At 37.4% G+C, this 27,111-nt stretch overlaps 1 protein-coding gene across 3 annotated transcripts in view; it reads right to left on the bottom strand.

The window, feature by feature from the left end:
• The window catches only part of LOC111157831 (transmembrane protein 117), a 470,551-nt gene that overhangs the window by 170,992 nt on the left and 272,448 nt on the right, over window positions 1-27,111 (bottom strand). The gene's annotated exons all lie outside the window — the stretch shown is intronic.

Raw genomic sequence — 27,111 nt, 5'->3', positions numbered from 1 at the left:
CTCCACACCATTTGCAGTTCTATGTCTTCTTCCAAAAATATTCTACCTCTCTTTCTCCTCCACACCATTTGCAGTTCTATGTCTTCTTCCAAAAATATTCTACCTCTCTTTCTCAGATGCACAGATTCTGCCCATCTTCTGAGGTCTAGACAAAGTCACATCACCAACACACACTGTGATATCTTCACTGTCCCCTCCAACCATAGCTCTGGATCCCTCCTTCTTATGTGGCTCACTGCTTTCAACTTTCTATTTTATTTACTAGATACATTTGTTCTCTCTACTAGGCTTTAAAATCCTTGAAGGTGAAGATTTGTCTCTATATCCCTTTCAATGTCTAAGTTTCTTTTATAATATTTGCTAAAAGAAGAAATGACAAAATGATTTTATATAAATGCTTATTTTTGAAAATGCATAAACAAATTACTCATTGGCCACATCCCATATTAATGGTTTCAGAAAATGTCCAAAGTATCATAAATAGGTAACCTATTATAAAATCATTTTTAAAAGCCTGATGGGATGTGGAATGAATTTCCTTCTTTCTTCTCATAAAAGAAAATGTATTTGTATATGGGTACACACAATCACACACATACACTTTTTTTTCTTTTCTTCAAGAGAAGAAAATATTGTTACTAATTGGATTTGCATTTAATAATGTTCACATTCAAACAATCAAAGCCAATTCAAAATTAAGAAAATTTATACAGAATGAATATAAATTGAGTAATGAAGAATTCTCCTTCCTTAGAGAATCGAGTAAGGAAGAATTCTCACATCCATTAAAATATACTTCTCTCTTGCTCTTAAGGTGTTAATATTGCACTTAAGTATAACTTCCAACAATGGCCTGACTTGCAATGGGTGAAATTTAATCATTTATGATGAAATATTTTTATTCAGTGGGAGTCTTTCTGGATCAATGACCCCTTCAATCCTACTGGACTTTCTGTGGAAGGCACATCAATTCTCAAGCAAGCCCACCTTGTTGTGCTACACAGCAGCCCAGAAATGGCCTCTGGAAATATGTCAGGGCTTCACATGCTCATTTAAAATGCAGTCTGAGGGGCGCCTGGGTGGCTCAGTGGGTTAAAGCCTCTGCCTTCGACTCAGGTCATGATCCCAGGGTCCTGGGATCGAGCCCCGCATTGGGCTCTCTGGGCAGCGGGGAGCCTGCTTCCCCTTCTCTCTCTCTCTGCCTGCCTCTCTGCCTACTTGTGATCTCTGTCTGTCAAATAAATGGATAAAATCTTTAAAAAAAAATAAAATAAAATGCAGTCTGAGCAGAGGTTAAGGAGCCCAGTCTCCAGGAAACACTCACTCTTAATTCTTCTTTATATTCTTTCTCAACATAATATCTTAGACTGGAACTCCCATGTTTCTCTTGGTTAATGAGAACCAAAGGAAGTTCACTGCTCTTCACCGAGTAACACTGCAGATTTATACCAGCTCTAACATAGGGCTTGTAATAATTTTGTGTGATGTGGCTTTGAAACTTCAAATTCAACAAATGTCACAAATGGTTTTAATACAAACTCAGTTAATTTCTTGAAATTGTTAATTACATTGATAATTGTGAGTGCAACTAACATTAAAAATTCAAAAGGGAAAACATTGATTTCACTCCTTTTTAGGAAGAAATTTATGATTTTCTCATTTTCTTCTTTACAATTTAAATTTACAAGTGTTTATTTTCTCACTCTAATGCTCATGCATTGTATCGTTGATCAAAGAAAATTCATGATATTGTCAGAATGAACAAAGGAAAGATGATATAATAAAATTTAAGCATGAATCAAGTGAGTTACGCTATTACTAAAAAGTAAAACAAGGCAAAAGTAGAAAAATTTAAATTCCATATATTCTTGGGTATAAAAAGCGTTTTATTTTTTTTTTTTTAAGATTTTATTTATTTATTTGTCATAGAGAGAGAAGCGAGAGCGAACACAGGCAGACAGAGCGGCAGGCAGAGGCAGAGGGAGAAGCAGGCTCCCTGCCAAGCAAGGAGCCCGATGTGGGACTCGATCCCAGGACGCTGGGATCATGACCTGAGCCGAAGGCAGCTGCTTAACCAACTGAGCCACCCAGGCGTCCCATAAAAAGCGTTTTAAATCATAACTTCCCTTGAGAAAGGAATTGTTATTCTTCCAAACAACAATTTCATCCACTACTCCTTTGTAACTTTCTTCAATAGCAACTCTTGTGTCAAGCTTTATTTTTACAAAACCTCAAGGTTAAGTAAATAAATACTTAAATAAATATTTCATGTTTTACCAGCTTCCTAAAAGATTTAATTAATTCTGTTCAGCAATATTTACCCTGTTCCAGAAACAGTCTACATGGTAATAAATATTTCCAAGGAACAGAATGATTACTGGGTGGATTTTATTCAATTTTCAATGTTTTCTCCAGGGCACTTTCTGGGAAATACTTATTATATTTTCTAGAAGAAGGCAATCTGCTGCTGTATGACCAATTATACAGCAGCATGTTTTGTAAAAATGACATTCAAGGATAAAGGATTTTCTCGGGAAAATGGCAAGATGAGGTAAAAACAAACAAAAAAAGCAGCACACTTTTTTCTTTCTTTCTTTTTTCCTGATTCCAGACAGCTGGTCTTTTTCACCTCCAGTTCCAACTCTTTATTTTAAGTCATATCATCAGATCGATGTCAGGTCACTTGCAGCTAAATTGGCAGGAGCAGAGACAGTCATTAAAGGGATGCATTCAATAAAGAAAAATCCAATTACCTTCTGCATTAGAGAAATCAAATTCATTTCTGGTGTTGGTCAAGGACAGTCTTTGTGGGAAAAGATGCAGGAAAGGCAGGACTAAAGACCATGCACATAGGTTGCTGTGTAGCATAAATACAATATGAAACTTGTTGATGCTTCTCCCACAGGAGGACAGCTAGAATTCAAAATCCCAGGTCTTTCTTTCTAAACTGGGAGAAATTTGTTTAACTCTTTGAGTGCCACAGTTCTTGCCTTTCTCCTTCCTGCCTAGAGAGTCTTTGCACAAAATCCAGAACTTCATTATAGCCTGATCACATTACGTCTTGTCGGGTGGTTTTTTCAGTAAGATATAAGCTGTTCTAGGGCATAGGTATTGTGCAATCTGAGTAAGAACGCGAATGTTGAGATTTAAAAGTCAGTAAGTGACTGCAAAAGCAATTTATCTCTACAAGAATCTAAGTGGAAACTTTGCTCCCCCATGAGTTGAGCTGATGTGACGTGGGGGAAAAATGGAAGCACGAAGGCAGCAAAGACAACAGTAATAGCATACATTTGCCAGAGAACTTCATGGATTACAAAGCTCCCAGAGGTACTTTTTTTAACAATTGTCATAGCGATTTTATAAAGTGAGTCATTATTTTCCACCATCCACCAATGGAGAAAGAGAAATCAGCGAGATGAAATAACCCATCCAGGGTCACACACTTAACAGACTCTCCCGGGCACCAGCTCTGAAGCCAGTCTGCCTGGATGACTTCGAGTTTTGTCTCTTACTATTTTTCTATTTGGGACAAAGTAATTAACCTCTCTGTACCTCTGTTTCATATTCATCATTATTCATCGTGTATGGACACACAACAGATATGAGCAGGTGTTCTAAGAATTATTGGTGTTTTGTTGTTATCTAGAACTTCTACCTAATCATTTTCCTTCACGGGACTGTGTTACATAATTGGATTTACAGTCAAAGGGCTTGACGATCAGTCTCAGCTCATCCATAAAGACCAGATTATCATGTACTGAACTATTAGAAAATGATAAAGGTACAGCATGATGTTAAAATATGTCACAGCCTGAAATGGTTGTGAAAAATCAAACCTATTGCCAAAGGTTGCAATAATCTGAGAAGGTTTCACAGAGGATACGTGGGACGTAACTGAGTGCTGATTTCCATCTGTATCATTCTCCAGTGTTGCCCATTTTATATTCTTGGCCTAATTATAGACCACTCACATACGGGCACTACATACTGTATCTATACTCTCATTTGATATAGCTTTATGTTAAGCATGTGATGTTAATGAGAAATATTGACCTAATAGAGAGAAAAGGTCATAACACAGTGACGATGACTGTGGCTGCATGGTGCCACTCTTAAGATTGTTGTTGTGGAGCAGAGAATCATTTAAGCGAAATACGTGTGACTCTTTTAATACATCAGTAAGGATACTGATGAGCAAACACATACATATAATTTTGCATGGTATTTTGCAACTTTCCTTTTTTTTTTTTTTTCTAAAGGTTTTATTTATTTACTTGACACTGAGAGAGGGAACACAAGCAGGAGGAGTGGGAGAGGAAGAAGCAGGATTCCCACTGAGCAGGGAGCCTGACGTGGGGCTCGATCCCAGGACTCCGGGATCATGACCTGAGCCGGAGGTAGATGCTTAACGACTGAGCCACCCAGGCACCCCAGCAACTTCTTTCTATTTAACAATATATCTTGAACATCATCATATATCAGTACAGATATAGCTATGGTTTCAACTACAGAGCCAGAGCTAGTCTCTGGAAAATTCTTCTAAATCCTTCAGGTCACATATGCAAGAAACTTGACAGAAGTTTTCTTAAACTTTAAGACAACCCTGAAATTGTTCATAAAATTGCAAATAAGTCTCTTTTTTTTTTGCAAATAAGTCTTAAAGATCAAAGAAACCTTTCTAGACTATAGTTAATTAAAAAATAAATTTTAATTTAAAATAGATAAATCATTTCTTGTTTTTTCTTTTCTCACCATAGATTTACTATGTGCATTCCACTAAAATATAAAATGTTTTTATATTGTTCTAATTACCTTTATAATTAAACTTCACCTAACGTATGCATTATTTTAGATTTTTATTCACAGATGAGCTTCTACTTCTCCCTCTGCCTTCTTACCCTCAATCACCTTATTATACTTACGTTATTTTACCATTAACTTTTTGACTATTTGAGTACTTCATATCCTATTTTACTCATCATCTTTAAATGGTATCTTCTTCCCTCATCTATAAAAATGAGAGTATCAGAATACTATACTTTCTTACACTATACATCATTTCTGCATTGTTGGGGTCTGGGACTTCTCCTATGTTCGGGTTTATAATCAGAAACTAGACATTTCTTTTAACCTGGTCCAACAATTAAATAGACTCAATGATCTTTTCCAGTACTTCTGCTGGAGTTTTTCCACTGCTTCCAATGCTTACATTTTGTTCTACAACATATTCTTCCGGAAGGGTCATGAGAATAATGTAGATTACAAGTAATTGTTTAATTTCTTATATTTGACTAATAATTAGCCTGAGTATAAAATTAATGAATCACTATATATATTTTTTTAAATTTTTATTTATTTATTTATTTGACAGAGAGAGAGAGAGAGAGAGAGAGAGATCACAAGTAGGCAGAGAGGCAAGCAGAGAGAGAGGGGGAAGCAGGCTCCCTGCTGAGCAGGGAGCCCCATGTGGGGCTTGATCTCAGGACTCTGAGATCATGACCTGAGCCAAAGGCAGAGGTTTAACCCACTGAGCCACCCAGGTGCCCCCCTGAATCACTATATTTTTAACCTTAGAATTAAAGGCATGACTTTCCTTCTTAATACTTTGAGTGATGCCATGGAGAAATCTGAAAAAAACGGAAACTGGATTTTTTTTTTCATCTTTATACGTGAATTGTTTTTCATTGCTAAGATGTCCAGTTAACCTTTTTCTATCTTAAGTGCAGTAATTTTGCTGTTTATTGATTGTTGTCTGTCACTTTTTCCAGGCACAATTAGTCCATTCAGTCTAAAGATTCAAGTCTTTCTTACTCTGTTAAGTCTTTTAAGAATCTTTAACTATGGGTGCCTGGGTGGCTCAGTGGATTAAGCAACTGCCTTCAGCTCAGGTCATGATCCCAGGGTCCTGGGATCGAGCCCCACGTCAGGCTCTCTGCTCAGCAGGGGGCCTGCTTCCTCCTCTCTCTGCCTGCTTCTCTGCCTACTTGTGATCTCTGTCTGTCAAATAAATAAATAAAATCTTTAAAAAAAAAAAGTCTTTAACTATTATTTTTCTTTTCCATTATTTTAGTTCTATTCTTTAGAAGAATAATTCTGCAGATACTGGTTTTCTCTGTCTTCCTTTTCTAACTTTTTAAAAAAATATTTTATTTATTTATTTGAGAGAGGGAGATATAAAGAGAAGAGCATGAGCAGGGATGAGAGGAAGAAGAAGCAGGGAGCCCGATGTGGGACTCGAGCCCAGGACCCTGGTATCATGACCTGAGCCAAAGGCAGATGCTTAATCGACTAGGTCACCCAGGCTCCCCCTTTCTAACTTAATTTCCCTCACTCACTCATGTCCCCTACTGTGATTTTGGGTGTGTCGATTAATGTTTGCAGAAAGTCCAATTTGACATGTATCTCTCTAATTTCCTTTCTTCTGCATTTCTTTCCTGAGCCTACCATCTCATTTCACCTTCTATTGTCTCACAGCATCTTCTCTGAATTCTTGTATTACTGCTTTTGAAGACAATGACTTCACTATTTTTTTTGATTCACTGTTGTGTTTTGTTTTGTTTTTTTTTTATCATAATTTTCCTCTGGTTCACAGTACCATTTCTCTGGTGAAGTGTTCTTCACCTGTTACCGGACTTTCTTGTTATTTTCTTCCTCTATTATTCTTAGAGACAAAATTCTCATGCTGTTTCCTTTGGAATTGATTACCAAGTGAATGATGTGAGTTTTTCTGGACTAGCATTCTGCAAAACGTTCATGTAGTGGGCAGGGCAGGGCCCTCAACCATTACTCCCCACCCCTATTGCTCCAGGCCTCTGAGGGAGTGCCACCTGCGTTGGAGAACTGTCCTTTGCCAACTTTGCCCGAGATCAGTAGACACCGTATCTTCTCTTCAAATTGTCTTGAAACTTAGTTGACAGTCACTACATTTGGCAGTCTGTAATCACAAATCATGCTTCAGAGTTAAAGATATGATTTACTCTTATTTAAGATAAAGTTAGCATCTCTGATTCTTATACTCCATGTTCTTTTGGTTGGTTGCCAAAATCTTCCTACTTTAAAATGAAAATTCTATATTGCTATTTGAAATGATTATTAAATGGCTTATTTATGTGACACATATTTTTGGCAATTTTGAGGCCATATCATCAAAAATAATTACTACATCTGCAATATTGTCTCTTTTTTAAAGTATTACCTATCAAATGACCTAAACAACATTCAAAATCAGTTTGTAATTAACCTTGTTTTAGACACTCTTTCCCAAATACAACTTTGTTAAAAATAAAATAATTAAACATAATATGAAATTTGCAGGAATTTGAACATAAGGCAGTTTCAAATTTTCTGAGATGATTTGAAGAAAAGTTTTGCTTTATATTCAACATATGTCATAATACAAAATTTAATTAGGTTATCTGGCTACCTATATTTAGTATATAAGTGAGATGTGAAAAGTATTTAGTCAGTAGAATGCTAAGTATTCTCTAAGGGTATTTAGTAGGTAGAATTTTTGTCTCCTAAATATAATAGGCATAATGGTTTTCCAATTTGATGATGTCTTCTGTCTCATGAAAATTACAGCAAAATGTGCCATCAGGAACAGATGATTTTCATGCATTTCTATAATTACTTTTTAAACACTTGGATAAAGGTCCTTGTATAACTGTTATCATGACCAAGATATCTTTGGTTTTTAGTTCCTTGTCCATTTAAGAATGTTAATTGAGGGGCACCTGGGTGGCTCAGTAGGTAAAGCATCTGCCTTCGGCTCAGGTCATGATCCCAGGGTCCAAAGATCAAGCCCTGTGTTGGGCTCCCTGCTCAGTGGGGAGCCTGTTTCTCCCTCTGCTGCTCCCCCTGCTTGTGCTCTCTCTCTCTCGCTTTCTCTTTCAAATAAATAAATTAATTTAAAAAAAGAAGAAGAAGAAGAGAAGAAAGTTAATTGAGACTATTAGTGACATACTGCCCCTCGCTGCAGTATTCTTTCCCTGACTTTGCTGAGGCCACTGTTATTTGAATATCATTGAGATATACACAGGTACATGACAGAAAAATTATTTAGATAGAATTATTAGCCAGTACTGGACACTTACTAAGTACAAATAGGCAATTAACACCAAGTTTTCAATACCAACCAAACCCATATTCTGGTATGTGCTTTGACACTCCCTAGGGGGTTTCATTAGGGACAAGGTAGAAAATTACAAAGTTCTTTTAATTTGTAAAAGCAGGCTTTATGTTTGAAGAGTTTTGCTCCTTCCCAAAATTACGGTTCAGAATACATTCATTTACCAACAGCTAAAGCCAATATCGAAATGCGCGCCTCTTTACAAACCCAGGCCAAGAGGAGAGACTGTTTATCACTATGAAGAGCATGAGCGCTGGCAGAGGGTTATGAGCCCCGGGTCACAAGCCAATGACGCGAAAACACGTCAGCACTTGAGCTGGGGGGGGAGGAGAAGACGGTGAGCAGAGCTCCACTGCTTCTTCCAATTGTTCACTTCGCTTCTTCGCTCTAAAGCAGATTAATAAAAAGTCTTTATCCACACTGCAGCTCTATTTTCCAAATGCCTTCTGACATTATCATAATTATAGGAAGTATGACTCCATTCTTTTTGGTTATAGGGTTTTTTCTTTCTTTTTTCTTTTAAAATCTTTTTCTTCTTAAATGAAGTACGGTTGACATATAATATCCAACATGATTTGGCAAGCGTGCCATTACAAAATGCTTCCTACAAAAAGTGTAGTTACCGTGTGTAAAGTTATAACAAAGTTATTACAATATTGACTATATTCCCTATGCTGTACTTTTCATTCCCATGACGTTTTTATAACTAAAAGTTTGTACTTATTAATCTTTTTACTTATTTTGCCTATCCCCCACCTCACTCCCCTCTGGCAACCACTAGTTTGTTCTCTATTTATGAAGCTCCATTTTTGTTGTTGTTGAAATTTTCAACTGCTAATAACTTTTAAGTCTCACCGCCCCTTCTTCCCCTTCTGCCCCACACCTGAGAAAGCTGATAGGAAAATCCTGGAGCTCCTTCCTTTGTACCAGCAGGAAGTTCAAACCCTGCACAGGAACCCTCAGCCTGGCCCCACCCCACATCCACAATAAAAACCCAAGTCAATCTCTTTACCTGACTTAGGGATTTCTGAATCTCTTTGAGAGCCACCATGCTCTCCCCAGAACCTTACCTATGTGAGGAATAAATCTTTTCATATCTTCTTGGTGCAAATGGGTCATCTTCATTCTCAACATCTAAACAAATTTGGGATGGAAGGTCTATCCTACTTTTTCGGAATGGTCACACAGTAACAAACCCGACATATGGTCATAAGCGAAGCTTCCTGTGACTTTTTTTTTTTTTTAACTCATCTTTTTTGGGATCCTACCTTTCTCTTATAGAATCTTGGCATCTTCTAATGCAAATATGTTTTATTGCCAAACAGCAATGCAAAAAAGGCCTGCCGGAATTGAGGAACTGAGAGATTCGTATTCTTGAAACTCTAGCTCCATGCATCAAAATCAGTTTGTAATTAACCTTGTTTTAGATTGTCTTTCCCAAAGGAAAGGCTGGTATTACGTAAGACAGAAGCTGATATTGTATAAGTTCTTCATATAGAATAGGGAGAAAGTAAAAGATCCCAAGTTTAGCAACTATGCCCTGAACATAAAGTGAGATTCTATAAAATGCAAAGATCTAGCTGAATTAACCCTGCTAACTCACTCACTTCCAGAGTATAAGCTCCAAGATGGCAGCCATCCTGTCCATTTTGTTCACACTCTGTCCCTGTCATTTAACATTATATCTGATATACTGCAAGCTCTCAGTCAACATTTACTGAAAGAGAGGATGAATCAAACGATAAATGGATGAATGAATGAACAAACGGGAATCAGGAGGAGCACAGAATACAGAACAGACCAGTGGGGAAGGCTCGGATAAACAGCACATTCCAAATAGCTCTTTCCTCATTCTGCATTTAAAGCCTCTCTAGCAGTTAGTGGTGATGATGATGCTAACAGGTATGGTGGTGGTAGTGGTGATAGGATGAGGAGGTGGAAGAGGAGTACACGAATGCAAAAACAGAGTATTCCTATTCCTCCCAAGCCCATCCCTTCATTGCCTGGAAAGGTAGGAAGACACAGGCATGTGTAGTTAAGATTCTAAGAAGAGGCAGAGATGGTCTTTGTCAACTCCTGGAAGAATAAAGAAACCAAACATGATTTCAAACAAGAGGAATATTAAGCCTAAGATGCATACTTACATTATCCACATATATATCTGCTTTATTGTAAATGTATTTATAGATGAATCAAATAAGGACACATATGAATCACATAAAGACTGGAAAGTAGTACATTTCCATATAGAGGAGGATGGTGTATGGCAGCCTCAGGGGTTGCGCAGTGCCCAGCCTGTGAACCCTTACGCATCGGTACCTTTGCATCCCTGGAGCACAGCATTATTTTCTTATCCCCTGTCTTAGGTCAGTCTATGTAAAAACAAATCTAAATTGGATTTCTTCCCCACTAGGGCAATGCATGTGGCTTGTTCCCTTTTGCTGACTCCCAACCCCCAACACACACAGTATACCACATACACAGGCATGCATATACAATCAGTCTCATACAACAGCACCTCCCACTGAGACAAAGAAAGACCCAAGGTCCAACCAGAAAGGATTATGCATACTCAGTGAGGAACATTAGCTGAGTATACAATTAAGTAAATGGAAACCATGGAGGAAGTTTTCTAAATTACCTAGATATGCCTTGAATGGATTGCTACAAGAAGTATCTGAAAATCACTGGCAAACATCTACTAGTGAACATTAAACCCGGAATATATTCTACAGCTTTTTAGAAGCACAACCAGGGTTTCATAAAGCATGAATATTAATGCACCTGCTTATTATCTCCAATGATAGCCTGCACTGCCTTTGTGATGTATTGTACCTTATTGCTGGATCCCTACTGATTTACAATGAGTCCTGGACTGTTTTATTATTAAGTAAGGAAATTGGGCATGTCTCAGAATATAGAAGCATTTAGAAAAAGACACCTGAATCACCTGAATACAGAAATATACACAATCAAAAAAAGTACTTTCCCAGGCAAGGTCTGCAGAGTTTCAAATAGTGTGTTAACAAATGCAAAATAACTACGACATCCCCCAGCACAATTTGTTTTCCACCACATTGAATTATAATTTAGAATAAATAGAAAGAATGAGATTACTGATTTTGTTGAGCAAAAAGCCAGCAGAAAAATATTTATACCCCCTTCTGACATGCTATTCTTTATGGGTGGCCAAATTACCAAATGACGGTAGGCCAGTATTACACTGCTGAGCATTTATTTTTGGCTTGTGGCTTGAAAGAATGAGTAGTTTTCGGCATGCATACCTTCCCTATCTTGTTAAGATAAGTAAGTGATTGGTACTAGAGAAATTAATTATAAAAATGTACCATAATTTGAAGGCTTTGTGACAGGATATATGAATGGAGGGAGAACCAATAGGGAGATAAATAAAGGATGTTTTTAGAAATGTGATTAAAAGGACCATTATCCACCAAGGAGCCCTTGGAACACATTAAGAGCAAACATTCCTCAAAAGGAAACTCAATCTCCTCTTAAGGAATCTAGCATTTCAGTTTTCTGAGTGAAATGCCTACTACATGCTTGTCTTAATGATAGTCAAAAGAGGCAGCTTGGTCTCCCAGACTCAGCATCACTATGAAGCCACCATACTGCTTATATAACACCATTTCTCAAAAATGTTTCAGACGACTCTACAAGGTAACAAAGACAAAGCTAGGTAGGCCAGTGCAATGAAAAGAAGTTCAACTGGGTTGCCATTCCTACTGTTAGTAAGTCAAAGAAAAGGATGATAATCGTCCACCTGACATAAGCAACTGTGTTCCGCTTTCAGAATCTGAAAGATAATAAAGTAAGGCAACCACCAAGTAACATGGCTTTTAAGTTCAAGCAAGCATTACTCTATGTTCTACTGTTGCCTGAAGACACATAATTACAATGTTATGCACTGAGTATTTGGGTGACATAATAACAAGCTTAGAAATTTGAAAGCAATAACCTGAATGTGTATCTTTCCAATAAGAAATCCTACTTATCAGCACTGTCTAAAAATAAAACTTCATATTTTCATTTCAAATACAAGTAAAATAGTGATTTTAGGTCAGGCATGTGCTTTAAAAATTAAACCGAGGGCATTTTAATTAAACTTTTCTGTTGTTTGTTAATATATCAGATGTAGATACATATTCATTAAAATTATTTAAGATGTCATATATATCAAAGGGCACATAATGTATATGTAAAGAATAAAGAAGAAAAGTAAGTGGTAGAGCATGTTCCCACTACCTAACTTGGAAAAAAATGAGAACAAAGCAAAGGCTTTTAAGCCCTCTGTTAATTGCCTGCAGTCAAATTACCCCATCTATCCCTATGAGAGGTAACCACAACTCTAAATCTTGTATTTAGAATTCCCATTCCCTTGTTTTTCTTTCTGGTTAAATCTGGATGTAACCATAAGCACAATAGAATTTTGATTAGTGATATATATATATATATCACTAATTTGTGTATTTATAGTTAAAGATAATAATACAGTATGCTTTTTGCTCATTTTTCTGAGCTTTATCTAGAGTGAAGCATATAGTTATATCTTCGATCTCCACTGCATTTTCATTGATAATTTCTTTTTCATTTTTCTTATGATTTATTTGTAACTTTTATCTTTTAATCTTGATTAATCTTATAAAGTTTTATCAATTTTATTAGGCTTTCCAAATTTTTAAAATATTTTAATCCTCTCTATAACAATTTCTGCTATCTTCATTTTCTTCCTTCTTTACTCTGATGGATTTTCCTGGTTTTTTTTTCCTCCTAAGTTCTTAATGCTGAATGCTTACCTATTCATTTTCAGGACTTCTTTTTTAACCTAAACACTATGGTGGTGGATTTACCAAATATCAAGTTCTGTCAATTTATCCTTTATAAATTTGAAGGTTTATTATAGGATACATGAAGTTTAAAATTGTTATACACCTTCCTGGTGAACTGAGTTTTTTCATCATAATGTAGTAACTCTCTTTAATCCTAAAAATGTTTTATTCCCCCCATGCCAAAATCCATTTTGCTTCACAGCAATGTAACTAGATCAATTTTGTTTGGATACTGTTGCCCTAGTCTATGTTTCTCATTCTTTTACTTTTAAAATTTCTCTTTCTGTTTTGGACATGACTCCTGAAAACAGCATGTGATAAGCAGAATTCAAAGAATGATCCCCAATCGTCCTTGGCCTTGTGTAATGGCTTCCCTTTTAGATCTGTGAGGAACCCGTGACTATCATGAGCTACACTCCCATGATTATGTTTTATGGCAAAAATAACTCTATTTTTAAAAGATTTTATTTATTTATTCATGAGAGACAGAGAAAGAGAGAGAGGGAGAGGCAGAGGGAGAAGCAGACTGGATCCCAGGAACTGGATCCCAGGCCCTTGGGATCATAACCTGAGCCAAAGGCAGATGCTTAACTGACTGAGCCACCCAGGCACCCACAAAAAGAATATTATGGACCAAATTTAGTCGTGTGAGCTGTTTAAAAGTAACAGAAGAAATAAGACAGATTTGAAACATGAGTGAGATTCATTGCAAGGGGTGGCCTCCTCTTCCGGGTTCCCCCTCCCTTATTTGAGGGGATCTGAGAGTGGCTGGGGCAAGGAAATAGGGACCTCTACCCTACAAACAAAAGGAACATTTTTGAATGTTGAATTCTGCCAACAAGCTGAATGAGCCTGGAAGTGTGTTCTTCCCCAAACAGTCCACGTAAGAGCCAGTACTCTGATTTCACTTACGAGATCTGAAGCAGAGAACCCAGTGCAGCCCACACAGATTTCTGACTTCAGTGGGTCTTGTTTTAAGCTCCGTTTCTGGTAATTTGTTACACAGCAATAGAAAACCAATGCAAAGCATAGAGATGGAATTACTTTAAGCTAATCTCTCCATCTTTGTCCTCTGACAGGAAGGTTACAATAATTGGGCTTGCCAAAATAATTTATTTCTACCTCTTCATTTTATATCTTCTGTTGCTGAATCTTTTTTTCTTTCAATTTTGCCTCCTTTCATATTGATTGGCTTTTTATTTGCTATTTCATTCCTCTCTTCTCTATTGTTTTGGATGCTAAAATCTTCATTTTATTCCCTAGAAAACTGCCTTAGGAATTTTCCTCTGCACACGTAAATTAGTAAAATCTACTGATTTAATACCATCACTCTACTCCCAAACAATTCAAAGAACTCAGTGACTGAATTTTCATCAACCCTTCCCAACTTATATACGTTTTTCCAGAATTTTAATTCCATCTGGCTTTTATTAACACTTGCTTATTTTTAACAAAGAAATCATGATGGTTACTGTTCAATATAGTTAATTTTTGCTTGTATTTAAGAACATATGAAACATTTTTTGTTCACAAATCCCTCTTTGAATCTCAGATTGCTTTTTTTTTTTTTTTTTTATAATGTTGCTGTGAGAAGTTTTCTTCAGTGAGGGTCTGTTAGCGATAAAATTTGTTTTACTTTTCAGAAAATTGAGACTTGGCTCTTATCATTGCAAAAGAGGTTTCATGGGGTGTACTTTTACAAGATGACTTTCTTTTAGAGAATAGAAGATATTATTCTCTTGACCTCCACTGTTACTAGTTAGAAATTAACTTTCATCTCTTGTTTTGTTCTCTTGTTACCTTTGAATTTATTTTTCCTTTGATAATATGTAGTTTCACCTCATTTGTCTGGTATGATTTTTTTTCCCTATTCTGAATTTATTGTGATTTTGGAAGATGAAGATTCATGCATTTCAACAGTGAAGGAAAATTCTAAGCCTTATTTTTTCCCCCTTTCAAATATTGCTTCTCTCCCATCCTATTTTCACCTTCTGGAACTTTGATGAGATGAGCAGTGTAACCTCTCACTTCATGTCTCTTACATTCTTTTAGTTACTTTCTATTTCCCTGTATATCAGTCTCGAAATATGTATTTCAGGTGTATTTTAGAGTTTACTAAATTCTCTAATATGCTCTTTACCCCAACAACTAAACTCTTCCTTTTAATCATTATATATAGTTTTATTTCTGAAAGTTCCTTAGAGGATCATTTTCAAATAACCCATTCTTTCATTCCTCACTTAGATTTTCAATTCCCCTCTTTATTTATTTGAATATGTTATTTGAAAATATTTTATCTTCTACATGGATAATTCTAAAAACTGAAATCTTTGTAGTAGTCTAATTCTGCCAGTTATATTTACTGCTGTTACTCATGATACTTGTTTCTTGTGTGTTTTGTAATTTTTCTTTTGTTATGCAATTATGTTTATTGGCATTTGATTTGTGGAGATGTTTTAACGACTGCTTTGTTAATGTGCTCCTCCAGAGAGAATTTATGCTTGGTTCTGTGAAGGGCGTAAAGAAACGTCTAACTTGGGATCACTTTAAAATAAATTCTTAATGTAGGCTTTTAAAAAACCTGCAGGTAGTGAGAGTTGGGGGCCTTCCACCCACTTGAAGTACACCTTATGTCTAAAATTCTCAGCGGGGAGACTTCATTTCCTCTTCTCTCCAAAGCCTCATGACGAGATAACCAAGTTTCTAAAGTGTTTCCCTATTTGGGCAATTTTTTCCCATTAAGCACTCTCACCGAGAATGTAGCTTTTCAGGGTTCCTGACTTTATGTTTACTACTTATGATTTGACCACATATCTTATCTGGGCCATCAATTTTGTCTCCTTTCTCTCACACAAGAATAAAACAAGAGTTTTAGGGGACTAAAGACCGGCAGATGCCCTGAATCCTGTCAAGCCCCACTCCTTACTATGGGTTTGAGTCACATTCAGTTTTTGATATCAAGATATTCTTTACTTCCCCAAAAAGATCATGGTTTTTAAAAGATTGCTGTTTTTTATTATCTGTTTGATTTTTTTTTTTAATTAGATAGCCAAGGTATTTTGGACTGGGAGGTGGTATACTGGTTGCTGTTGCCTTTTCCCAGTTTACAACATTCCCAGTAATTTCTATCACCCCCACTCTAGCATTGTAGAGAACACAATGCGTTAACAATGAATAAGTTTTCATCATTGTCCCTAGGAAGGCATGATTAATGTCTAGAAATAATTAATTCTAGAAAGAATAAAGATATTTGATAATTTTCAAATGTGCACAGCCTAGTAAACCCCCTAGATTCTCTGGTTTGTTTTTAAATCTGCACATACAGAATCTGGTTGCCCTTGAGAAATGCCTCCCTTTCCCACACATACCTCGTTTCCACATTTAATTAACCAGAAGCAGAGAAAGGATAATCAACTTTTCACTTCCTATCTTTGGGAGCTTAATATTTTTTTACTGACAACCAATTAATGTGTCTTTTCTCCAAAATCTAGGCATTATCATGTTACTGGTTTTATAGAACAGGAGCACATAGTTTGGAGAGCTTTGATCACTGGTCTGAGGTCCCCTTATGGTAGAGCCAGGATGCAGACTAAATGCAGACTTGCCTGATTCCAAAGTCCACACTCTTGGCCAGTGCACTGTGTGTCTACTTCATTAATATGTATGATGTTTTACTCCAATTTGTAATTCATAATCTATTTTCAGAATTTTTTTGTGAAGACATATTTCATTCACTCAATGCATTCATCCAATACTTCACTACATGGAACGTACAATAATTATCAAAGCACTCTTAGAAACATCAGTTCCTACATACCCGTAGCAATTCTGTGTTGGACAAGATTGACAATCTTCATTTAACAAATTGTGAAGGAAGCAGACACAGATAAGTTTCATGTCTTATACAGAGCAATGCAGTACTGTGGCCAAACTAGGTCACTGTATTCTTTTTTATTTTTTAAGATTTATTTATTTATCTGAGAGAGAGAGAGAGTTGGGGGCAGGGAGGGTGGAAGGGCAGGGGGAGAGGGAAAAAGAAACTTAAGCAGAACAAGTACTGAGCCCAGAGCGTGACATGGGGCTTGATCTCAAGACCGTGAAATCATGACCGAGCCCAAACCAAGAGTCTGATGCTTAACCAGCTGCACCACCCAAGTGCCCCTCCGAGGTCACTGTGTTCTTAATCCTTTTCCTCAATTACACTTGCGCTTGGAAAATGACAATTCTCTTATAAAAAGACTGGAAACATTGAGCATCTAATATGATCTGAAAGACTACGCAGTCAGAGCAGTAAGCAGGAGGCCAAGCTTTGGGGGTAGGGAACCTACTTGGGTGCTCTGTAAGGTCTCCTGGCTCTGTTACTGAAGGTCCCATAGCTGGAGAGGAAATGAAGTTAACATGCGATCACCCTGTGCCCTTCTCTCCCAAATGTGCTCCCTCTACTGGTCAACTCCTCTAAGATTGAGTATTTGCCATTCGAGTAATGTTTATAAAAAATGGGGGTGATTGCTGTGTTAAATCTGGAAAATTAGGAAGCAATACTTAATCAAAATTCAGTATAAATCTTACATTATACATTTATCTTTCTGCTTAAAGCCGACTCTAATTATAAAACCATAAATAAAATGTGCATTCCTTGACTCTCTCATGTTTGGTCATGGGTTTCAAAGTTGTTTATATCGTTTATATGTATTTATTAAATATTTTCCTTTTTAAAGCTTTTTTAACCACGACACACTGATATATTCCTTCACTTATAGAAAAAAATTAAGTTATTAGTTTAACTCAGTTGAAAGCCATGTTCCATTTACTAAATACTGAGAACTAACTCTCTGGCCTTCCACTAGGCTCTGCTCATTGACTTGCCTCAGACTGTTCACCTTCTATTTGGGATGGTAAGTCCTGTGTTCCTCACAAGACTGTTGTGGGCTTTCTGGTGGTTCATTTTATGTGTCAACTTGGCTGGTCTAAGGGTTGTCCAGACAGGCTAAGGGCATTATTTATGAGTAAGTCTATAGGGTGTTTTCAGAAGAGAGTATCATTAGAATTGGTAGACTGAATTAAGAATATTGCCCATGAATTGTTGGGTATCATCCAATCTGCTGGAGGCACCAAGTAGAATTAAAAGGCAGAGGAAGGGCAGCTTTGCTTTCTTTGCTTGATCTGGAATTTTTTGTCCTTGGACATTGGGGCTTCTGGTTTTCAGGTATTTGGACATTAACCATTCCCACTCCATTCTCAGGCTTTTGGATTTGAACTTGACACCCTCTCTAGTTCTTAGGCTTTCAGATGTGGACTGAATTATACCACCAGCTTTCCAGGCTTGCTGGCTTTCTCAGCTTCCATAATAGTACAAGCCAATTCTCATTAATAATTCTCTTATCTATCTATATATATCCATACATCCTATTGGTTCTGGTGTATCTTGTAACAGACCTGGGGAGATAATATTTTAGATGATCCAATATGTAAGGTTATTATTGTATAAAATGAGCATATCAAGATTCTGCCCTCAAGGAATCTAGAAACAGGGCAAATGTACTCAAATCAGTTTGATGCAGAACAGGACCAAAATGTCAACTGAAGCCATTACTACAGGTCTACTATCTCTCATCCAAAATCTACTGGGGCCAGATGGGGTATTTAGAATTCTACAGATTCTAGATGGGGAACATAATAGTACATTACAGTTTCTCAGGTAACACCTCCATAATAAAACATATTCGTGCTTCTGTAACAAATACATCACTTGTCACCCTTGTCAGGTTAAACAAAGAGCACAAAGAACCTCATGTCAGTTCAGATAGGGTTTTGCCAAAAATTGAATAAGGGCAGGGCAGGTTTTGCCACAAAGGAGTTATAAAATCTTCTGCTATTCGGTTTTTTGGTTTGTTGTTGTTGTTATTGTTTTTTAAAGCTTTTGAGATTTTAGAATTGTAGCTAAAGAGCTATATATCTCAGGAGTGTTTAATTGAAACAATTAGTTGTCATCTGTTTCCTGTACCATATATTCCTTTCTTTAGTAATTAGAAGCTAGCAACAGGCCTCAGAACCACCTGAGTTATATGCCTCTGACAGATGCTGAGCCTCACCACAGGGTACGGGATCCCACTTGCCTGAGAGCCCAGGAGTTGGTATTTTTTCCAACATCCTACAAGTGATTTACCACACACCCTTCACTGAGAATCATGATTTGAAGAGCCATTATTTTTGCTTGATATTCATGTGGCTTAATAGCATAAGAAAATCAACAAGAACATTCCATGTAAAATTAACCACTCTCCAAATCCAAAGTTGCTTTTTCCAAAATCTTAGAGTTTTCAATGCTACATTTTTAGAGTGTTAGGTCATCATAAAAGTGGAGAGTCTATTTTATTAAATGTTTTATTTTGACTGGACACTTTTGTTACTATTACTTTCCCTAGATGGACACTTCTACAGTTCATGCTGCGTGCACAGCTGATGTGGACCAGTCCTCAGTCTACAGCTGGTCCTGTTTGTCATCTCTCATTTAATTGAGGGATTTAATCAGCTTTTGGAATAGGCCTGTGAACCTTCTGTCAAAAAATCATGCCTGGTTGCTATTCTCTTAAAAACAGGCAACTCTAGAATTTCACACATTTGGAGCCAACTCAGCTAGCACATAGTTTCCAAAAATTCAGAAGGAATAATTTAAACTCAGGATTTTTACTTATAAAATAAATCTAATTTTTCTAAAATCACTGCTATATTCCCTTATAATGATGCAGATAAGTTAATTTTGACAGCACTTCTAAGTTCTTTCCTTAAGTGTTGAAGACTAGCAGTATATCATTGCTTCTCTTTGCCTGTTTAAGGTTTCTGAATCTTTTTCCCTTCCCCTTTGCACAAAAGATCCATAAGCATTACAAGTTACTGAGAATTTTGTTGGTGTGGAAGAACAGCAAGACGATGTTCTTTTCTTTTTCTTTTCAGTTATCCTGTGCCATCACATCCCTTTGTACATCACAAACAAGTTAATAAAATTCATGTTCATGATAACATGAGGCTGAGATAAACACTTTTATTTCCCAGAATAGATTATACACAAGCAAATCTAACATTCTCTTAGCATCTCTAGCCCATCAAAGCCATTCTCACAAGTCTTCATTTTTTTCACAGTGATAACTAATCCTTTGATACTGTACAGAGAAATATCATTTTCTGCAATACACTTGATCGAAGATTCCCAGAAAATAGATATTTGAAATAAATATTAAGAATAACGTAAGTCCTGGGGCGCCTGGGTGGCTCAGTGGGTTAAGCCTCTGCCTTCGGCTCAGGTCATGATCCCAGGGTCCTGGGATCGAGCCCCGCATCGGGCTCTCTGCTCAGCGGGGAGTCTGCTTCCTCCTCTCTCTCTCTCTCTCTGCCTGCCTCTCTACCTACTTGTGATTTCTGCCTGTCAAATAAATAAATAAAATCTTTAAAAAAAAAAAGAATAACGTAAGTCCTTTCCTAATTATGGCAATGAAGTGGACGTGGGAGTCATTCACTCATGTAGTCAATAAACATCTATTAAGAATGATCGATGTGCTAAAGTACGATTCTAGATTCTTGGGCTACATCAATGAAAACAAGTAAAAATTATGGTATCTACATGCTCATGGAAGAATAGTAAATGTAATACATAAGTTACACAGTATGTTATAAGATAATAAATGACATGGAAAAAAGACAAAAAATTGAACATGGCAAGACAGATGGGACAGCCAGGGGGAGGGAGTAGCAAAACACAGGGATGGCTGCAATTGTACCTGAGGTGGTAACGACAGGCTTCATTGAGAAGGTGACATTTGAGCAAAATGGACAGCAGGTGGGAGATGCTACGGACAAAACAGAGCAGCAGGAGGAAGGAGGCTCGTCACTAACGTCTACTGGTCCCCTTGACCTTGAAGACAAGAGTCAAGAAGTAATTGGCCAAGCCTGATGAGGAGTTCTTTAGCCCTCTGGCCCCCAGGAATGGCACAGTAGGGCTGAGTTGCTCTAGAAACCACTGTCATCTGCCAATACTCTCATAATCTCTTTACCGAGTTAAGGGGCCTTTGAATCCGTTAATCAACAAGATGTAGTAAGACTGAAATGGTACGAAAAACAATAAGGAAAAATCAATCAGGATTAACAGCAAAGGGTAAACAGAAAAGCAAAGCCAAAGTCATTTACTTGATGTTCAAATGGAAGATGATCAGAGTCATTAAAATAGGAAGCAGAGCTGCAGGCCTGTAAACCCAAATCAGGAGTAAGTAAAATCCGATAGGGAGATGTAAGTAGCTCACATCGGCCAGGTGATTTAATGGAAACCTTAGAGCCTGGCTCAATGCCTTCCTTCCTCATAAGGTTTCCCGAACTATTTTACTGGATTCTATACAGCCCTCTTTTGAATATGTCCTGGAGGAGGTTTTATGGACATCTTCTCCCCCCAGATACCAGGCTGGATTCTTTCACTTCATCTCTTAAGCCATTCTCAGATCCACCTAAAAAAAAGGATTTAATTTCATCAGTTGCCTCTTGAAATAGAAAGTTAGCTATATTGATTCTTCCCTACACCTTGTGGATAGACAGATCAATGCTAAGTAAATCATTGGTTAGAGCCCCATATGAGTCAGTTAGGATCTAACACAGGGTGCCTCTGCTCAATACTTGTATATCATACCCCTTACAGGAAGCAGCCGTCTTAGAAAACAAATACCAGTGGTCAAATGGGGTTATCTAAAGGCAGAAGATGATTGATCCTCAAATATTAGTACACACTACTTTGCTTGAGAAGCTGACCACTTCTCTGCTTGATTCTGTTCTCTTTACAACTCAGGACCCAGCACAAACACAGCATATCCACTCCCCTGTTAGACCACAAGTTCCTCCACGTTACAGCTCCCACTATATTCAATCTGAATTCCATCTCTCAGACACTGTCTTTGCTGTATAGTATCAATTCAAAAAAACATTCCTGAATGCCAAGCACTAAAAATATATTGCCATTGCCCTCCAGAGGTTTTCAAATATTTTATAAATGATTGAATGAACAAATGAATATTAAGCAAACATCATTCGTTATAAAGGACATCATATAAAAACTACATAGTCAAAATTAGTCTTATAGAATATACCATAAAATAGTATACTTTTTTAAAAAAATAGGAAACTAAGAATTCTGCTGTGACAAACATAGATCAGAGGTATGGAAGAAAATATTAACGATCGTGATGATCTTGTTTTTTCCCTACTTACCTCTGTCTATTTGCAATAGACTGATACAGGGGAACTAAATATGTAAATATGAAAGTCTGGATACAATTTAAAAAAAAAAGTGCATATACATTAAATAGTCCTAAGAAGCCTCCCTAGTGAGAGTCCATCTGTGCAAGAAACTAATATGTACTAGAAAATGTGACTGCCTTGAGAATTAAATAAGGAGGATGTCTAAATATAAAATCACTGCTGGCTTAGTATAAGATTATTTTATACACACTCCCAGGTTCTCTCAGTGTTCAAATCCCTCCTGAGGAGTAAGTTAGGCATGCTTAAAAATAGGGTGACTCCTTCAGTTCACCCAAGAATCACTACCAACTACACTCTCATGAACTGAAAATTTAATGTGCTTCCAAAACATTGAGCGCAGATGCGCAGAGTAACGATGCTTTGGGAGATTAGAGATGAAATGAATTTTGCTTTTCTAGTGCCCTTATTATCTAATTTTTAAACAAATTTATGACTTTCATTCCTTTTGGTTTTCTTCCTCAAAATCATTATACAGTGAAGAATGTTAAGGTAGCCCTTCTAGAAAATGAGACCTTTAGATATAAAATGTGGCTACTTGAAATTATGTTAAACTAAGCAGAGTTCTGAATACCACTGAGTTTTTTAAAACATATGTTCCTTACTAAAATAAGCTATTTTTATAGTAAATCATTCTCATTTTTACCTACCTCATTCCACAGGAAAATGACACAACATATGGGGATGTTTGGTGGTAAGCAATTCACACATGCATGCCTCCCGCTCTGTGTGTTTCCACGTGCATCTCGCAACTCAGAGAATTCACAAAGTTGGCTATCAATTAAACAAACAAGTTGGAGAGGGAAGGATACCATTTTCTCTCGACTAACCTTTTTTGGCTTGCCAACCCTACATCTCTGGAGGATAAAATGCTCTGATTACTTTCACCGAGGCATAAGGTTCAGTGGGAAGGCAAGTCGACAGGGTTTCCTTGACTCAGCTGTCAGGATTGGTATGGGAAGGGATAGGGCTTCCCAAGATATCTACAAAAGCAGATGTCAAAATTCTAACTACACCTCGTTATCATGACTTCCAAAGGGCCTTTTCACAAAAGTGGAGGTTTTGGCAGAGATTCTAGTCAAATCATCTGCTGATCTTTCTGCATTCTGCCTGCTGAAATGCCCTTAGGAGTTCCTGTTGGATATGTATCACTTCTTATCTCAGACTACTGCAGAACATTCTAGTGAACTGTTATAAAAGTGCTGCTTTGTCTTAGAGCAAGTGGTAGGTGGTATGTGAGAAATTTCACTAATAATAACACTGTAAGAAAGCAGGAGCTCATACACATGTATTAGGTAGGTCTGGGAACAAACATGAGATCTAATGAACCTCTTTATCTCACACAGTAGCCAGATTCTTTTCTGCTGTGCATCATGTTAGACAAAAGTGGGCAAACCATTAAACAAATGACCCCAAATCCATGAATTCACAGAACACAAATCCTTTACCCTGATTCAGGAAATAGAGTGCAAAGAAGTCATGATGAAATCCAAAATAATATCCAGAGCAATATTTGTGTCATGTTAACTAGAAATAATTTTACCAACTAGTAATACAGGACTAAGTTATATATATGAATTCACAACTACAAATGTGAGTTCATGAAAAAAAATATTCCTTTTAAAGCAATATTGATTGCCTTTTCTTTCCTAAGTTTTGGAATTGTTGATAATTATTTTCTCTTGTGGTCTTGTGAATTAGCTCTTCCCAGAGGGCAAGCAAAACCCAGTGGTAAAAGTCTGAAAAATAGTTTATTAGGATCCAACTTAAAATTGGAAGATTTTAATCACTGTACCTTCTCTATAAATTGGCAAAAAGGAGGGGCACCTGGGTGGCTCAGAGGGTTAAGTCTCTGCCTTTGGCTCAGGTCATGGTCTCAGGGTCCTGGGATCGAGCCCCGCATTGGGGGTCTCTGCTCAGTGGGGAGCCTGCTTCTCCTCTCTCTCTGCCTGCCTCTCTGCTTACTTGTGATCTCTCTCTTTGTCAAATAAAAAAATAAAATGTTAAAAAAAAATTGGCAAAAAGGAAACAGTTATCCAATTTTTGTGATTAAACATTTTGGTCCAGCTAATGGGCTCCGCCTGAGAACCACTGCTCCTTCAATCATCGTGTCAGCAATCTGTTTTGCATGATGATACATGCCAGGCACTGTAACAGTCACTGAAGATGCAAAGTCAGACAAGATAGGAACTGTTATCAAAAGTCTCATTTAAGGCTTTTGAAGAGGAACACAAACAAATAAATCAATGATGAATAGTTTATGAATTCAATGCTAGAGGTACGGTTATGGCGGCCCAGGGCAGGGTCATCCACACCATAATGAACCAAATCAAGGAAAGCGTCCCGAAGGAGGTGGCACAGTCATTTCGAAGGTTAAGTGGGGACTACCTAGAGGAACGGGAAGAAGAGCATTTTAGACAGAGAGGGGAGTATAGGCAAAGGTATGAGTAGTTGGCATAGGACTTATGCTTAAGTATGATTGGAACTGTGTTGGGTTTCTACCATTGCTGTAAAAAATTAACACAAATATAATGGCTTAAAACAACATCCAGTGAGGGGTGCCTGGGTGGCTCAGTGGGTTAAGCCTCTGCCTTTGGCCTAGGTCACAATCTCAGGGTCCTGGGATCAAGCCCCGCATTGGGCTTTCTGCTCAGTGGGGAGCCTGCTTCCCCCTCTCTCTTTGCCTGCCTCTCTACCAGCTTGTGATCTCTCTCTGTGTCAAATAAATAAATAAAATCTTTAAAAAAAAAAAAATCCAGTGACTAGCTCACAGTTGCTTAATCAGAAAATGAAGCCCAGTCTGGCTCTGCTGCTTTTCTATTCCGAGTTCACAAAGTCAAAAGCAAGGTATCTGTTGCACAGAGCTCTGTTCCCTCCTTGAGGTTAGAGGGAAGAATCTGTATCCAACCTCCTTCTGGTTATTGACAGAGCTCAGTTCCCTGGAGTTGCAAGACTGAATTCTGTCTCCATGTAGGGTATAATCTGAGGGGTATTCTCAGCTTCTAGAGGCTTCCTGCTTTCCTTGACTCCCTTCCTCCATCTTCAAAGCAAGCTATTGATGGGTCATGCCCTTCTCAGGCTTTAAATTTCTCTGAGCTCTCCTTCTGCATTGTCTCTCCTACTACATCTTCCTGAATGAGTCTCCTGCCTTTTTTATGTCGCTTTTAGAGATTCATGTGATTACACTGGAGCCACCCATATAACCAAACAACAACTTCCTTTTTTTAAGGTCAGATGATTACTAACTTTCATTTCACTGGGAAAGCTCTTTCAAGCAGAACCTCCATTAGTGTTTGACTGAGTAACCAGGACATCTGGCAGGCAGGCACTTGTAGAATTCCACCCATCACAAGGATGCATGTTTTAGGTCTTGGGCTTAGAAGGATTTTGCTGAGTGTGAAGGAAGTAGTTAGGCAGTGAACACACTGAGAAGGAGGGTATTCTGTCAAAGGAGGCTCACTCCGTATGTGCCAACACCAATTCCAAACAGATGGGCCAGCCCCGCACCACCTTCCTTCTCCCTTCTCTGAGCACACTACTCAGTTATATGTTAATTCTTTGTGACTTTATTTCTTATCTGGCCTGCCTTTGATCTTATTTTAAACCCTTAGTAAAGTTTTCAAGCATAGCACTCCCCAGGGCCATTGAACTTATGTTTACATCAAAACAATTATAGAGACAATGTTTGGGGCACCAGGCACCAGGCACCAGGCAAAAACATCTTAAGCACAAGCCTTTAGTTATATTTCAGTGCTTTACAATGAATCATGCTCAGTTTCACGTCACCTAATATAAGTACCCTCAATGAACAATTATGCAAAGTGAATAAGTAGGCAAGATTGAAAGATCAGTTCACTAAGATTGCACCAAAATGTACTGAGGCACATGCAACAATCATATGGACATGTATCCAATAACAGGAACGCCTGAATGAACAAAGGTATATGTATATACTCCCCAAATAATGTAATATAGTCATTAATAATAACAATTAATGGGAAAGATATTAGAAATGCACTAAAATGTAAACTATTGTCTCTAGCTAAGGATTATTGGAAGTGATTTGCTTTTTTTTTTGCACATTTCTGAGTGTTCTATAACCTACATGAATGAATATATATATATATATATATATGTATATATATGAAAAAACATAAGAAAAGAGCTGATAGTTATAAATGGTTATGATGATGCCTGTGGAAGAATTTTAATATCCTAAAGCGTGGAAAAGAATTAAATGTATACACTAAGATAGGGAAGGCAACTAATAGATCTAGAAGCTTATTTTATTTTATTTTTAAAAATATTTACTTATATGAGAGAGAGCGACAGAGCAAGCAGGGAGAGGGGCAGAGAGAGAAGGAGAGAGAGAATCTCAAGTAGACTCCTGGCTGAGCATGGAGCCCAATGAGGGGCTCCATCCCATGACCCATGAGATCATGACCTAAGCCAAAACCAAGAGCTGGACACTCAAATCACTGAGCAACCCAGGCACCCCTAGGAAGTTACTTTAAATGAACAATTTGGATTAAAAAGGACTTGGGGTTTTTGTTTAACTATACAGCAAATGAACTTCTCTCTGTGCATAAGACAGAGGTGCCACTGGCCAAATCGTCATCCTTTTGCCTGTCACTACACCCAGGCTATGAGAGACCTTCAGCCAGTTGCTGAAGTTCAAGACAACTCCAAGCCTATCAGGGAGTATATGCCTGAATTATCTATCAGGCTCTTTTCTGGGTTTTTATTATAATTTTATTATAGTATTGTTGTATATATTATTACATAATAATTTTATTTTTACGATGCTTCAAAACCTTTTAGTATGTAGAGAGAACATGGTGA

This window comes from Enhydra lutris, unplaced genomic scaffold (genome assembly GCF_002288905.1).
Source record: "Enhydra lutris kenyoni isolate GAN:26980312 unplaced genomic scaffold, ASM228890v2 scaffoldscaffold56, whole genome shotgun sequence".
In the NCBI taxonomy this organism is placed as follows: Eukaryota; Metazoa; Chordata; class Mammalia; order Carnivora; family Mustelidae; genus Enhydra; species Enhydra lutris.
This window is presented reverse-complemented; position numbering and strand designations above follow the sequence as displayed.